We start from the raw sequence: 12,250 nt of genomic DNA, 5'->3' as shown, positions 1-12,250 counted from the left end.
AGACGGAGCACAAGCAGGGGAGGGGCGGAGAGAGGGAGACACAGAATCGGAAGCAGGCTCCAGGCCCCAAGATGTCAGCACAGCTGAACCCCTGAGCACTCGAACCCAGGAACCATGAGATCATGACCTGAATCGAAGTGGGGTGATTAACTGAGCCACCCAGGCGCCCCCGTGACTGCTTTCATTTAGCATAATGATCTTAAGGTTCATATTGTAGCAGGCGTCAGGATTTAGTTCCTTTTTATTGATGGTTAACATTCCATTGTATGGATACACTGCATTTTATTTATCAGCTAATTAACATTTGGATTGTTTCCATTTCTTGGTTATTATGAATAATGCTGCTATGAACAATGTGTATAAATTTTTGTATGGATATAAGTTTTATTTCTCTGACTATATATGAGTGGAATCGTTTTGTCTTATAGTAAGTACGTTTAACATTTTGTGGCATTGCAAGTTGTTTTCAAAAGTGGCTGCACCTTTTAACATTTCCAACAGCAATGTGTGAGGGGTTTGATGTCTCCACATCTTTACCTACACTTGTTATTTGTGTATTTTTTATTATGACATCCTGGTAGATATGAAGTGATACTGTTGTTTGACTTGCATTTCCCTGATGGTTAGCAATATAGAGAGCATTTTTCATGTACTTTTTCTCCATTTGGAGAAATGTCTGTTCATATCCTTTGCCCAATAAAAAATATGGATTACTTATGTTTATTATTGAGTTTTTTAAAGTTTATTTATTTTGTGAGAGAGAGGGGGAGACGGGCACACAGAGAGAATCCCAGGGAGACTGTGTGCACTCAGTGCAGATCCCAACAAGGGGCTCCACCTCTCATGAACTATGAGATCATGACCTGAGTTGAAACCAAGAGTCACAGGCTTAACAGACCGAGCCTCCCTTATTATTGAGTTTTAAGAGTTTCATTAGGTATATGATTTAAAAATATTTCTTCCCATTCTATTGATTGACTTCACTTTTTATTGCTATCATTTGCAGCACAAAAGTTTTAAATTTTCATGAGGTCCAATTCATCTATTTAGTTGTTTGTGCATTTGGTATCATCTAAGAAACCATTGCCTCACTTAAGGTTGTGAACATTTCCTCCTGCATTCTTCTGAGAGTTTTATAATTTTAACTTTTTTTTTTAAGTAAGCTCTAGGTCAATGTGGAACTTGAACTCGAGACCTGGAGATCAAGGGTTGTATGCTCCACAGACTGAGCCAGCTAGGTGCCCCCGTTAACTTTTACATGTAGGTCTATGATCACTTTGAGTTAACTTTTATGTATAAGGTGTCCAACTTCATTCTTTTGCATGTGGCCATCCAGTTGTTCTGGTACCATTTTTTGGAAAGATTATTCTTTCCCTATGAAATTGCTTTGGCACCCTTACTGAAAATCAATTGACTTTATTGTTTTATATTATTTTTAAATTTTTAAATATTTTTATTTTCCATGCTAACAAATACAATATGATGTGCCAGGCACTCTTCACAGTACTCTATAGGGGAACTCTGTGTGGGAACATGGAACCCACACAACAGCCCTATAAGATAATTGTGCTATGGTTATCATCCCCAGATGAAATGACTGCATGGAGAAACCAAACCCCCAAGTGTTTCCGTATCTTTTTCAAGATAACCAGCTAGTAAATGGCAAAGCAGGTTTGAACCTCTATGCTGTTTTAAAAATTTCCATTGTTTTCTTTATTTGAGTATGAACCATGTTCATAGGTTTTAAGCTTGATCATCAAAATTTTCATTTGCCACCACCAGTGGGTGGCCCTAATTGAAAATAGTTTTAAATTTTATATTTTTTCTTCAAATTTTTACTTAAATTCTGGTTAATTAACATATGGTGTAATACTGTTTTCAATAGTATAATTTAGTGATTTGTCACTTACATGTAACACCCACTGCTCAACATGACAAGTGCCCTCCTTAATGCCAATCACTCATCTCGCCCATCCCCCACCCATGTCCCTCCAGCAATCCTGTTTGTTCTATTTAAGAGTCTCTTATGGTTTGTTTCCTTCTCTTTTCTTCCCCCTTCCCATATGTTCATCTGTTTTGTTTCTTAAATTGCACATATGAGTTAAATCATGGTATTAGTGTTTCTCTGACTTATTTCACTTAGCATAATACACTCTAGCTCCATCCACATCATTGCAAATGGCAAGATTTCATTCCTTTTGACAGCTGAGTAATATTCTACTGTATATACATACATGACGTCTTTTTTTTTTTTTATTTCACTTAGAGCATGCACACACATGCATATGTATGACTAGAGGAAGGGCAGAGAGAGGGGGAGAGAGAATCCCAAGGAGGCTCCACACTGTCAACATGGAGCCCAACGTGGGGTTCAGTCTCATGAACCTTGAGATGCATCCCACCACATCTTTATCCGTTCATCAGTTGATAGACATTTGGGCTCCTTCCATAGTTTGGCTATTGTTAATAATGCTGCTATAAACATTGAGGTGCATGTGTCTTCTTCGAATCATCATTTTTGTATCCTTTGGGTAAATACCTAGTAGTGCAATTGCTGGGTCATGGGGTAGTTCTATTTTTAACTTTTTGAGGACCCTCCGTACTGTTCTCCAGAGCGGCTGCACCAGTTTGCATTCCCACCAACAGTGCAAGAGGGTTCCCCTTTCTCTGCATCCCTACCAACATCTGTTGTGCCTTGTGTTGTTAATTTTAGCCATTCTGACAGGTGTGATGTGAACATCTTTTCATGTGTCTGTTAGCCATCTGGATGTCTTCTTTGGAAAAAAAGTCTATTTGTGTCTTCTGCCCATTTCTTAACTGGATTGTTTGTTTTTTGGGTTTTAAGTTTGATATGGTTTTTTTTTTTTTAGTATTTTTTTCAATGCTTATTTATTTTTGAGAAAGAGACAGAGACAGCATGAGCAGGGGTGGGGTAGAGAGGGAGGGAGACACAGAATCCAAAGCAGGCTGCAGGCTCTGAGCTGTGAGCACAGAGCCTGACGTGGGGCTCGAACTCACAAGCCATGAGATCATGACCTGAGCTGAAGCTGGACACCTAACCAACTGAGCCACCCAGGTGCCCTGAGTTTGATAAGTTCTTTATATATTTTGGATACTAACCCTTTATCAGATATGTCATTTGCAAATATCTGGTCTCATTCCATAGGCTGCCTTTTAGTTTTGTTGTTTCCTTTGCTGTGCAAAAGCTTTTTATCTTGATGAGGTCCCAATAGTTCATTTTTGCTTTGGTTTCCCTTGCCTCTGTCGATGTGTCTAGAAAGAAGTTGCTCTGGCTGAGGTCACAAAGATTTTTGCCTGTTTCCTCCTCTAGGATTTTGATGGTCTCCTGTCTCACATTTAGGTCTTTCTTCCATTTTGAATTTACTTTCGTGTATGGTGTAAGAAAGTGGTACTGTTTTGGAAACTGGTCTGGATCACCCGGCAGAAGAACCAAGCAGCACTCGGAGATCTTGGAAGGCAGGAGGTTTAGTTTACACCGGTGGGCTCAGAGGAGATCATTCTCCAGAGGTCTGAGCCCAGAGCATCAGCAGCCGGATGATTTATAGTCTGTTGGAGTGTGGCAAGTGGGATGGGAAGAAAAACCCGGAAGGGGAGTCTTTAGGCAGGGATTGGAATCCCCCTGTCCTGTCAGCCGTCTTATAACAGACTTCTCCCTATCAGTACAGTTTCATTCTTCTGCATGTTGCTGTCCAGTTTTCCCATTTCCATTTGCCGAAGAGATGTCTTTTTTCCATTAGATACTCTCCTGCTTTGTCAAAGATTGATTGACCATACTGTTGTGGGTCCATTTCTGGGTTTTTTGTTCCATTCCAGAATATCAATTGACTTTAAATGTAAGGATATATTTCTGGATTCTCAGTTCTATTCCATTGGTTTGTATGTCTAGCCTTATGTCAGTACCACACTGTCTTGATTAGTGTAGCTTTGTGGTAAGTCTTGAAATTAGGACATGTGAGTCCTCCAACTTTATTCCTTTTCATGATTGGTTTGGCTGTTCTGGGTCCCTTGCATTTCCATATGAACTTTAGGATTAGCTTGTCAATTTCTGCAAAAAAAAGGTACCTAGGATTTTGACAGGGATTGTGCTAACTCTGTACACCATTTAGAGAATACCATATTACCATCCTAACGATGTTAAGTCTTCCATGGCTATAGGATGTCTTTCCATTTATGTAGGTCTTCTTTATTTCTATAACTTTTATATTTTCCAGTGTTCACATCTTGCACTTTTTTTTAGGAGGAGGTAAAATTTATCCCTAAGTATTCTTTTTTGATGATATTTAAATGGAATTGTTATTTTAAATATTTTCAGATTATTCATGACTAGTGTATAGAAATACAATTTATTATTATTATTTTCTCCTGTTTATTTTTGAGAAAGAGCTCGCATGTGCTTGAGAGCAGGGAAGGGGCAGAGAGACGGGTACAGAGGATCCAAAGTGGGCTCTGTGCTGAAAGCAGAGAGCCCGATGTGGGGCTGGAACTCAAGAATCGTGAGGTCATGACCTGAGCTGAAGTCGGGGGCTTAACCAACTGAACCACCCAGGCGCCCCAGAAATACGATTGGTTTTTGTATACTGATCTTGCATTCTGCAATCTTGGTGAACCATTCATTACTTGGAAAAGTTCTTTATTTGCATTCCTTAGGATTTTCCCTATATAAGATCTTGCCATCTGGAGATAAGCACAGTTTTACTTCTTGTTTTTCAGTCTGGATGTTTTTTTTTTTTCATTGCCTAACTGCCCTGGCTGGGACGTGCAGTACAATGTTGAATAGAAGTGGCGACAGCAAGCATCTCTTGTTCCTGATTTTAGGGGGAAAGCATTGAGACTTTCACTATTAAGTATGAGGCTTGCTACGGGTTTTTCACACATGCCATTTATGAGGTTGAGGAAATTCTGTTCTTATTTTGTTGAGAGTTTTTTGTCTTGTTTCTTATGAAAAGTTGTTAGGTTTTGTGAAATGCTTTTTATGCCTCTGTTGAGATGATCATGTGGGTTTTGTCTTTTATTCCCTTAATATGGAGTATTCCATTGACTTTTGTATGTTAAATCAAATTTGCATTCCTGGAAAAATCCTATTAGGTCACATTAACTTTTAACAATATATTGCTGGAATAAGTTTGCTAGTGTTGTTTGAAGATTTTGTGTCTAATTCATAAGACATATCAGTGTGTAGTTTTCTTGTTGTCTTTGTTTGATTTTGCTGATAGTGGCCCCATAGACTGAATTGAAAAGCCAACAATATAGGCAAGAAAAATTGGTTATTTGGCCAAAGCTCCTCATCTTTCCTTCCATTCATTCACAACATATCCGATCATCTAGAAAATGGAAATAAGTAGGCTAAATCATTCTGAGTGAATCAGACTGCTTGAATTACATCTTATCGTTAGAAATTGAATTCTTCATTTAAAAAATGACTAAACATAAGCATTAAGTATTGCTTTCTGGAATTCTCAAGAGCAAGACAGATATTTGGAAGGAGCAGGTGTCCCTGTGTGTTGAATTGTGAAAGGATACGTGTGTCTAAACAGAGTGCCCCTTCCTTCAGAGCAACTGGCCTGAGTTAAGTTGAGGAAGAGAGCAATTTGACTGAACTAATTGTTACTGATGAAAAGTGACTGGAGAGCCGTATAATCCTCCCAGAGGAATTTGCATTTTTAAAAGAAAAAATGTTTTAAGTCAGATGTAAGACAATGTTAAAGTGAGACTTTCCTCTCTCTCAAATTTCAGCAGAGGCCCCAAACTGAAAATAAATGATTTAAAATGCTTACACGTTTCAGGGGCGCCTTGGTGGCTCAGTCGGCTGAGCATCTGACTCTTGATTTCGGCTCAGGTCATGATCCTACAGTCTGTGGGTTCCAGCCCCACATCAGGCTCTTCACTGACAGCGTGGAGCCTGCTTGGGGTTCTCTCTGCCACTCCCCCTTGTGCTTTCTCTCTCAAAATAAATAAACTTAAAATTTTTTTAAATAAAATAAAATGCTTACATGTTTCAGAGCAAGAGGCCACACTGGCTTTCTCCAGATCTTGCAGAGGAAAGAATAATTTGCATATCGTTTGTCCATCACTCCTTAGGATACATAAGAGGAAGTGCAAAAATGTTTTGGGGAACAGTGTGACATCATTTCTTTGGAGGAAGCTGTGCACATGTGTATTTCCATGTGCATTCTCTTCCCTTTGGAAAAGAAAGGGGTATTCCACCCCACCTCAAGCCAAGCAAAGGAGCTCCAAAAGAATCCCTCACTTTAAAAAAAATTTTTAATGTTTATTTTTCTTGAGAGAGGGAAGGAGCAGGGGAGGGGCAGAGAGAGACACACACAGAATCCAAAGCAGGCTCCAGGCTCTGAGCTGTCAGCACAGAGCCTGACGCGGGGCTCAAACTCACCAATAGCAAGATTATGACCTGAGCCGAAGTCAGACGCTCAACCAACTGAGCCACCCAGGTGCCCCTCTAAAGCTTTTATTTACTTATTTTTGAGAGAAAGAGAGAATTGGGGAGGGACAGAGAGAGAGAGGGAGACAGAGGATCTGAAGCGGGCTCTGTGCTACAGCAGAGAGCCCAACGCAGGGCTCGAACTCAGGAACTGTGAGGTCATGACCCGAGCTGAAGGCAGACGCTTAACCTACTGAGCCACGCAGGTGCCCCAAGACCTCCTCACTTTGGGTAGGAGATGGTCAGGAGGGAAAGAACCTGTCACCTAGTAGTGAAAGTTTGCTTAGCTGTAGAAATCTCTATGTCCAGACCTGCTGAAGGGACCCGAGTTGAACTCTTGGGAGAAACTCTCCAATTTATAGAGTATGTTCTCTATGAAAGTGGCCAATGCTCAACCTTATACTAAGAGAAATGTAATTATCCCATTGCAGGAAAATGGATAAACTGAGGTGTACTTATTGGCACATATAGCTGTAAAGAGGAATGAGTGTACCTCCACATATAAACAGGCATGAATCTCACAGACTAATAAACTTAGAAGAAGCAGATCACCAAAGACTACACAAGGTGTAATTCCGTGAACATAAAATGCAAAAATATGCCAAACCAAGCCACATGTTGTTTAGGCTACTTTTACCTCTCTCTCTTATCTATCTGGAGGCACACTCGTTTTACTGCACTTCACAGATGCTGCATTTTGTACACATGGAAGGTCTGTGGCAAGTCTGTCGGTGCCACTTTTCCCACAGCGTTTGCTCACTTCCGTCTTTCGTGTTTTGGTAATTCTCGCAGTAGTCCAGATTGTTTCATTATTGTATTTGTCGTGGTGATCTGTGATTAGTGATCTTTGATGTTACTTTTGTAATGTTTTGGAGCACCGTGATCTGTGCCCGTATTGAAACCAGTAACCAAAGGGAGACTGCGGATAATCCGCACAGCGGCAACTTTGCGCCCAGACCTTTTTGTGTGCCTTTACAGGTCTCCGACCCCTCCTTTGGGGAGACGGACGGGGAGGTTGTCCTCCACGTCTTTGCTTGGCTGCCCCTCCGGCAAACTCTTTCCTGGCTGCATACTTGGTGTCTCAGTGTCTGTGTCTGCTGTGTGCGGGGCAGACACGTGGGTTCCATTACAGTATAAGGTGGTGAACTTCGTTGGCGAAAGTGTGTACCCTGACTCTCCCGCCCTCTGGCCATTCCCCATTTCTCTCCCTCTCGACCGGCCTCCCTATTCCCTGAGACACCACAATATTGAGCTTAGGCCCGTTAATAACACTCTGGCCTCTCAGTGTTCAAGTGAAAGGAAGAGTCGCACGACTCTCACTTTAAATCAAAAGTTAGAGATGACTAAGGTTAGTGAGGAAGGCGTTTCGAAAGCTGAGGTAGACCAAAAGTTAGGCGTCTTTGTGCCAAACAGTCCAGTTGTGAATGCAAAGGAAGGTTTTTGAAGGAAGTTAAAAAGTTCTGCTCCAGTGAACTCACAAATGTTAAGAAAGCAGAACAGGTCTGGATAGAAGTGAAACCAGCCGTGACATTCCCTTAAGCCAAAGCCTAATCCAGAGCAGGGTCCTAACTCTTGTCAGTTCTATGGAGGCTGAGAGAGGTGAGGAAGCTGCGGAAGAAAAACTTGGAGCTAGCAGAGGCTGGCTCTGAGGCTTAAGGAAAGAAGCCATCTCGATAACATACAAGTATAAGGTGAAGCAGCGAGTGCTGATGTAGAAGCTGCAGAAAATCCTCCAGAAGATCTAGTGAAGATAATTTACAAAGGTGGCTACTAACCAACAGATTTTCAGTGCAGATGAAGCAGTCGTCTGTTGGAAGAACATGCCATCTAGGACTTTAAGCTGGAGAGGAGAAGTCAATGCCTGGCTTCACACTCCAAAAGGCAGACTCGCTCTCCTGTTAGGGGCTAAAGTCCCCGGTGACTTTTAAGTTGAAGCCAGTGCTCATTGTCCTTTCCGAAAATCATTAAGTATTATGCTGTATGTACTCTGCCTGCTCTAGAAATGCAACAACAAAGCCTGGATGACAGCACACCTGTTTACAACATGGTTCACTAAATAGTTTAAATCCACTGTTGAGACCTACCGCTCAGAAAAAAAAGATTCCTTCTAAAACATTGCTGCTCATTGACAATGCACCTGGTCACCCAAGAGCCCTGATGGCTATGTGCGATGAGATTAGTGTTGTTTTCCTGACTGCGAACACAACATCCATTCTGTAGACCACGGATCAAGGATAATTTCAACTTTCAGATCTTTTTAAGAAATACATTTTGGGGCGCCTGGGTGGCTCAGTCAGTTGGGCGTCCGACTTCGGCTGAGGTCATGATCTCGCGGTCCGTGAGTTCGAGCCTCGCGTCGGGGTCTGTGCTGACAGCTTGGAGCCTGGAGCCTGTTTCGGATTCTGTGTCTCCCTCTCTCTCTGACCCTCCCCTGCTCATGCTCTGTCTCTCTCTGTCTCAAAAATAAATAAATGTTAAAAAAAAAAAAGAAATACATTTTGTATGGCTATACCTGCCATAGATAGTGATTCTTCTGATGGATGTGGGCAAAGTAGATAGAAAACCTTCTGGAAAGGATTTAATATTCTAGATGCCATTGAGAACATTTATGATTCGGGGCACCTGGGTGGCTTAATCCGTTGAACTTCCAACTCCGGCTTAGGTCACCATCTCACAGACGATGAGTTCGAGCCCCACATTGGTCTTGCTGCTGTCAGCAAAGAGCCCACCTCAAATCCTCTGTCTCCCTCTCTCTGTCCCTCCCCTGCTTGCACTCTCTCAAAACTGAATAAAAAATTAAAAAAAATTCGTGTCCCCCCCCCAATAAAATACCTAGGAATAAACTTATCCTAAGAGGTGAAAGACCTGTACTCTGAAAACTATAGAACATTGATAAAAGAAATTGAAGATGATGCATAAGAAATAGACATTTTGTGCTTGTGGATTGGAAGAACAAATATTGTTAAATGTCTACACTGCCTAAAGCAATCTACAAATCTAAATCAATCCCTACCAAAATACCAACAGCATGTTTCACAGAACTAGAACAAACAATCCTAAAATTTGTATGGAACCACAAAAGACTCTGAATAGATAGCCAAAGCAATCTTGAAAAAGAAAAACTGGAGGTATCAAAACTCCAGGCTTCAAGTTATATGACAAAGCTGTAGTAATCAAAACAGCATGTTACCGACACAAAAATAGACACATAGATCAATGGAACAGAATAGGAAGTCCAGAAGTAAGCCCACATTTATATGGTCAATTAATCTTCAACAAAGGAGGAAAGAATATGCAATGGGAAAAAAGACAGTCTCTTCTTTGGTGTTGGAAAATGGTGCTGGGAAAACTGGACCACTTTCTTACACCATACACGAATATAAACTCAATATGGATTAAAGACCTAAATGTGAGACCTGAAACTATAAAAATCGTAGAAGAGAACACAGGCAGTAATTTCTCCAATATTGGTCATAGCAACATCTTTCTAGATACGTTTCCGGAGGCGAGGGAAACAAAAGCAAAAATAAACTGTTGGGATTACATCAAAACAAAAAGCTTCTGCACAGCAAAGGAAACAACCAACAAAACTAAAAGACAACCTACTGAATGGGAGAAGATATTTGCAAATGACATGTCCAATAAAGGGTTAGTATCCAAAATATATAAGGAACTCACACAAAACTCAACACCCAAAAAACAATCCAATTAAAAAATGAGAAGACATAAACTGACATTTCTCCAAAGAAGATATCCAGATGGCCAACACACACATGAAAAGAGGCTTAACATCACTCATTATTAGGGAAATGCAAATCAGAACCACAATGAGGTATCACCTCATACCTGTCAGAATGACTAGGTCAAAAACAAGACTTAACAACAGGTATTGGTGAGGAGGTGGAGAAAAAGGAACCCTCGTGCACTGTTGGTGAGAATGCAAACTGGTGCAGCCACTAGGGAAGACAGAATGGAGGTTCCTCAAAAAATTAATTACTGAAACCTTATGATTCAGGAATTGCTCTAGTGGGTATTTGCCCAAAGAATACAAAAACACTAATTCAAAGGGATTTGTCCTATGTTTATTGCAACATTATGTACAATAGCCAAACTATGAAAGCAACCCAAGTGTCCAAGTGTCCGTTGATAAGTGAATGGATAAAGAAGATATGATATATATATATATATATATATATATATATATATATATATATATATATAATATATCACATATTCATATATATATGAATATTTTTCAGCCATTAAGAAGAACAAAATGTTGCCATTTGCAACAACATGGATGGATCTAGAAAGTATAATGCTAAGTGAAATAAGTCAGAGAAACACAAATACCATATAATAATTTCACTCAAATGTGGAACTTTAGAAACAAAACAAATGAACAAAGGGAAAACAAGACAAACCAAAATACTCCTTTTTAAAAAAAAGTTAAAAAAAGTTTGTCTGTTTAAGTAGTCTCTACACCCAACATGGAGCTCAAACTCAGAACCCCGATATCAAGCGTCACATGCTCTTTCAACTGAACCAGCCAGGTGCCCCAAACACTCTTAACTATAGAGAACATGCTGGTGGTGACCAGAGAGGAGTTGGATGGGGTGATGGGTGAAATAGGTGAAGGGGATAAAAACACTTGATGAGCACTGAGTACTGTATGGAACCGTTGGATCACTATATTGTACACCTGAAACTGATAGACCACTGTATGTTAACTACACTGGAATTAGCATTTTTAAAAAATCCATAATTCATGAAAGAGGTCAAAATATCAACATTAACAGGGGTTTGGAAGCCGTTGACTCCAGCTCTCATGGATGACACTGAGAGGTCCAGGACTTCAGTGGAGGAAGTAACTGCAGATGTGGTGGAAATAGCATTAGAACCGGAAGTAGAGCCTGAAGACGGGACTGCTGCCATCTCATGGTAAAACTTGAACCAGTGGAGAGTTGCTTCTTACAGATGAGCAAAGACGTTGGTTTTTCAAGATGGAATCTACTGCTGGTGAAGGTGCTGTGAAAATTGTTGAAATGACAACAAAGGATTTAGAATATGATGACATACCTTTAGTTGATAGGGCAGTAGCAGGATTTGAGAGGATTAGCTCCAATTTTGAAAGAAGTTCTACTGTGGGTAAAATGCTATCAAATAGCATTGTAGGCTACAAAGAAATCGTTTGTGAAAGGAAGAGTCAGGTGGTGTGGCAAACTTCACTGCTGTCTCGTTTTAAGAAATTGTCGTGGTTGTCTCAGTCTTCAGCAACCACCACCCTGATCAGTCAGCAGCCGTCAACGCCGAGGCAAGACCCTCCACCAGCAAAAAGATGATGACTCACAGAAAGCTCAGTGATGGTTAACATTTTTTAGCAATAAGCTTTTCAAATTGAGGCATGAACTTTTTTTAGACATAATGCTCTTGCGTACTTAATAGGCTACAGTATAGCGTAAACATAATTTTTATATGCACTGGGAAATAAAAATCACTTGACTTGCTGTATTGCGATATTCACTTTATTGGAACCAGACGTGCAGTATCTCCAAGGTGTGCTTGCAGATCATTAAATTCCAAGTAGGGGATACCTCTTGAGCAGCAGGGAGTGGTAATGGTAGTGGTACACTTATTAAGCTTGGCGGCACTTAATGGGCTCATTTGATTATTATTTTTATAACTTGCATGTGTTATAAATAATTAAATAAAATAACATTTATAACTTAAATGTGTTATAAATTTAATTAAAAATTAAATCCAGTTTTATCAAATTCTTATTTTTTTACTACA

Source organism: Lynx rufus, unplaced genomic scaffold (assembly GCF_022079265.1).
Source record: "Lynx rufus isolate CCGP_SWC_20201006 ecotype Redwood Valley unplaced genomic scaffold, mLynRuf1.p SCAF_20, whole genome shotgun sequence".
NCBI lineage: Eukaryota > Metazoa > Chordata > Mammalia > Carnivora > Felidae > Lynx > Lynx rufus.
This window is presented reverse-complemented; position numbering follows the sequence as displayed.